The 5,049-nt window shown below is 45.1% G+C and overlaps 1 pseudogene; it reads left to right on the forward strand.

The window, feature by feature from the left end:
• Positions 1-649: 649 nt before the first annotated feature.
• Positions 650-5,049, forward strand: part of LOC125518052 — a 7,335-nt pseudogene continuing 2,935 nt past the window's right edge.

Consider the following 5,049-nt stretch of genomic DNA (forward strand, 5'->3'; position numbering starts at 1 on the left):
CTACCGCTACATGGCTCGCGAGATACCCACTGGAATCTGTTACGCATCTTATGGGGGTCACGTCGGATCATTATCCCCTCTCGCTTCGTCTAGAGGAGGGGGAAAAGGATCAGACTCAACGCCCTTTCAGGTATGAGCTCATGTGGGAAACACATGAGGAGTTCAAGGGTTGCATACAGTCGGGTTGGGGGCACGGGCCAACATGCACAACAGTGGTTGTCCTACGACACAAGCTACAAAATCTTGCACAGGATGTTGGGAGGTGGAGCAGGGACACTTTTGGAAGCGTCAGAAAGGAGATAAAAAGGCTAAAGGAGACGCTGGCCGAACTACAAGGTGACCCTACGAGACTAGGCCCATCCCATGCAGAGCTAAAGATCACAGGGAGGAGATCATGTGGCGACAGAGATCTCGGATTGTGTGGCTTACTGAAGGGGACAAGAACACTAAATTTTTTCATCTGAGAGCTAGTATCCGGAGAAAGAAGAATATGATCAAGGCTTTACAAAATTCGTTGGGAGTGGAGATCTTTGATCCGGATGAGCTTAGAGCCCTAGCCAAGAGCTTCTATGAGAATCTGTACCAATCCGAGGGTGTGCAGAATATGGAAGCGGTGCTGGAACACGTTCCCAGGAAAGTGACAGCCGTGATGAACACAAAACTTTGTGCGCCATATACGAGGGAGGAGGTCAAGGTTGCACTTTTCCAAATGTTCCCGACCAAAGCTCCGGGGCCAGATGGCTTTCCAGCCCACTTCTATCAGCGCCACTGGGATGTGTGTGGGGATGAAGTAACAGAAATAGTTCTCAAGATTGTAAAAGGTGAAGAAAGTGCAGAATCTATTAATGATACAGTCCTGGTCTTAATCCCAAAGGTAACAAACCCAACTGTTCTTGCTCAATTCCGGCTAATTAGTTTGTGTAATGTCTTGTACAAGATAGCCTCGAAGGTCATTGCAAACAGGTTAAAAGTGATCTTGCCTGATATAATCTCTGAAGAGCAGTCTGCTTTTGTCCCTGGAAGGTTGATCACGGATAATATTATTTGCGCCTATGAGTGTCTTCATTTTATGAAGCGATCTAGGGCAAAAACAAACAGCTTTTGTGCTTTGAAGTTGGACATGATGAAAGCTTATGACCGCGTGGAGTGGGACTATCTGAGAGCGATTATGACCAAGTTGGGTTTTGATCAACATTGGATAATTGTGGTGATGGGTATGGTATCCTCAGTCTCGTTTTCAGTATGTTTCAATGGTGAGAAGCTAGAACCCTTTAAGCCAACTAGAGGTATCCGGCAGGGAGACCCAATTTCCCCCTACTTATTTTTTATTGCAGCAGAGGGCCTTTCGTGCCTCCTTAAATCAAGTTCTGAATCATCGGTGCCAGGTATAAAGGTGGCCCCTACAGCTCCAACTGTAAACCACCTTCTTTTTGCAGATGATAGCCTGTTGCTTTTCAAGGCAAGTGTGGAGGGATCAAATGCGGTGTCAAACCTACTTGATACATATTGTATGGCCTCAGGACAAAGGATCAATAATGAGAAATCATCAATCTTTTTCAGCAAGGGTTGCCCTGTTCAGTTGAAAGAGGCGATAAAGCAGAACCTGCATGTCCAGAACGAGTCCTTGAGCGAACGGTATCTTGGCATGCCAACGGATGTTGGCCATTCGAAGAACGGTACTTTCAAGTACCTCAGGGATCGAGTGTGGGAAAAGATTAAAGGATGGATGGCAAAACTGCTATCTTCTGGTGGCAAAGAGGTACTGATCAAGTCCGTAGCTCAAGCAATTCCCGTCTACTCCATGGCATGCTTCCGACTTCCACGAGGTCTTTGTGAGAATATCACCTCCATCATCCGTCAATTTTGGTGGGGTTCAAAGCAAGGAAAGAGGAAACCGTGCTGGGTTGCTTGGGATACTATAACGTTGCCAAAACATCTGGGAGGCTTGGGATTTCGTGACATGGAGATTTTCAATCTTGCTCTCCTGGCGAGACAGGCATGGCGAACCTTTAGGGACAGCACATCTCTTAGTGCTAGAATTCTCAAGGCGGTTTATTTCCCTGACTGCTCTCTGCTACAAGCTGAACTTGGCTCGCGTCCCTCACAGATATGGCGGGCCATTCTAGAGGGGCAAGAGGTTATGGCACATGGGATTATTTGAAGGATAGGTGATGGAGAGACAACGAGCATTTGGAGTGATAATTGGATTCCCAGAGACAATTTCAAGTGCCCAGTAACATCGCTTGTTCCAAATGCTCCTGTTAAAATGGCACAACTTATTGATAATACAACTGCTAGTTGGAACGAGAATTTGGTTCGATCCGTTTTTACTCAGGGAGATGAGGAAGCTATCTTGCGGATCCCACTATGCACACATCAAGTCGAGGACTTTTGGGCATGGCATGGAGAGACCCGAGGGGGGTTCAGTGTTCGGTCGGCCTACAGGATGATTATGCGTTTAAAACACGCCCATGAGGCTGTGTATGATGAGCACGGCGAGACCTCGTATGATCCTAGTGAAACCAAGAAGTGGTCTATGATATGGCACCTGCAGGTTCCCTCGAAACTGAAGTTTTTTGTGTGGCGTCTCGCTCAAAAGTCCATGCCAACTGGCACTGTTTTGAAGCATCGGCATATGTCAACGGAAGATGCTTGTCCGATCTGCGGGGCTGTGGATACATGGAAACATGCTCTCATCTCTTGCCCGATGGCGGCTAGTGTTTGGGCACTGGCACCGGAAGAACTCGTAGCTCACATGATTAATCGGGGAGAGGATAATCCGAGGGAGTGGGTGTTCTCCATGCATAAAGTGTTGCCAAGGGAACTGTTTGATCAACTGGTGGTCACGTTATGGGCCCTCTGGGGGGTACGGAGGAAGGCTATTCATGAAAACATCTTCCAAACACCTCATTCAGTTCATACGTTCATAACAAAATATTTGACCGACCTGCAAACTGTCAACAAGAGATCACCGGGGGTCCGTGTGCTGGCCGTAACGCGATCTCAGACTTGGGTGGCTCCTACGGTTGGCAATGCAAAGATGAACGTGGATGCTGCTGTGTCTAGCAATGGATTCGGGGCTGTAGGTGCTATTTGCAAAGATGGGAGCGACATGTTCTTGGGTGCCTCAACACTTTGTTTCAACCACATTGTTGATCCGATGACTTTGGAAGCTCTTGCCATCAGAGAAGCCCTAGCGTTAGCAGATGACCTGTATGAGCGAAGGATTCAAGTGGCTTCAGACTGTAAGGTGGTGGTACAAGATCTGAAGATGGGCAACTCGTCGAGCTATAGTGCCATTATACATGAAATAATAGAACACTCCTCGTTTTTTGATTTTTGCACTTTTAGTCATGAATTTAGGAGCTCAAATTATGAAGCTCACAACTTAGCGAAGCATGCTTTATCTCTCGGTGGTGGCCGACACGTGTGGTTGGGACACCCCGGGAATTTACCCTCCGTCCCTGTAAACATTGTGACGATTTAATAAAGCTTCGCGAGGTTGTCTCAAAAAAAAAGTTAACGAGCGCTCCTTCGGGAGCCTCGCAACAATCAGCGTCACTTGGCGTGCTCTCAGTCATTCGCCATGTGTCCCGTTCTGGATGCTCCCTTCGGATTTTATTTTTTTATTTTTCTGCACGTGTTTTCGGCTTTTTAAACGGTTTTATTCCCGGGTTTTTTCGATGTTTTGGTTTTCTCCCGGTCTTCCTTAGCTTTTCGATCAAAAAACAAATTTCGAAAAAAAAATTTGCACGAAAAACACGCGTTTTCTTTTTTTTTTTCTTTCACGAAAGTCACGGTTTTTTTCGCAAGAGGCATGGTTGTGCTTTAGCGAGAGTCACGGCCGTGCCTTTCGGAAACGGAAAAAAACAGGTTTTCTGTTTTTTTCTTTCACGAGTCACGGTTTTGCTTCCGCGAGAGGCACGGTTGTGCTTTCGCAAGAGTCACGGTTGTGCTTTCGCAAGAGTCACGGTCGTGCCTCTCGGAAAGGGAAAAATAAAACGCGTTTTTTGTTTTTTTTTCTTTCGCGAGAGTTATGGTTTTGCTTTCGTGAGAGTCACAGCCGTGCCCAATTATTATTTTACTTGTTTCCTTTTCTTTTTGCACCGGTTTTCCTTCATTTTTTTGTCTTCCCCAGTTTTTGTTTTCTCTTCGTTTTAATTCGAAATTTTCTTTTATTTTTTTGGTTTTCATATTTATTCTTCGGTTTTCTTTCTTTGTTGTTATACTTTTTTTTTTCCTTGGTTTCTCGTGGTGCTCTTCTCTTGCTACTTCCTGCCTATGATATCGGTTGTTGCAGGTTCCTCTAAACGTGTATGTGGTTATGTCCGTTTGCTGTTTGTGAGTTCTGATAGCTTCTGCACAGAGAAGCGTAGTATAGCAGAAGAGGTTGGGCCGCTTTAAAAACTCAGATTTTTGGCACTAATACATTATTTTTCTTGCAATGGAGAAATAAATATGTTGAATTCACTGCCTCATCATGACTCTAAATTCCGAGGATATAATAGCCACACCGTGAGCTGGGTCTGAAACTTTGAATATATACATTGGAATTGGATGTGATATGCAAAACAGTTGCATCCTTGCCGCTGGCAGCCAACAAAGCATCATTGCCGGTGAACGCATTTGGCAAGTCATGCATTGTTGCTCGAAGCAACAACTGATCTCGCCTTTTGTATACTTTTAATGTTTGCCCGTTCTAGTCAAATTACTTGAGGAAAATTTCACTCCGAGAATGGATCAGGCGACGCGTACCTAACCATATACCGAAACTATTGAATAAGAGGTAGTCTTCATGTGTATATAAGATGTGAATTGCCTAACACGAACCTTCTACCGAGTGTAAGAGTGTTTGAGTGATGATCGAAACAAGGCTTTATGTAAACCCGAGGTACCAAAACGAGGCTTTATGTAAAGCTGAATGTGTCACGGAGAGTTACAAGTAACACCATGTATTTTTGTTGTTATATTGTGCGTGTGCATTATTAAGCATTTAGACAATCACTTAATTCTGTCTGCTTTGTGTCCAGTTCTGACTGAGTCCTTGCT

The sequence above is a fragment of the Triticum urartu genome, chromosome 7 (genome assembly GCF_003073215.2).
Source record: "Triticum urartu cultivar G1812 chromosome 7, Tu2.1, whole genome shotgun sequence".
Lineage (NCBI taxonomy): Eukaryota > Viridiplantae > Streptophyta > Magnoliopsida > Poales > Poaceae > Triticum > Triticum urartu.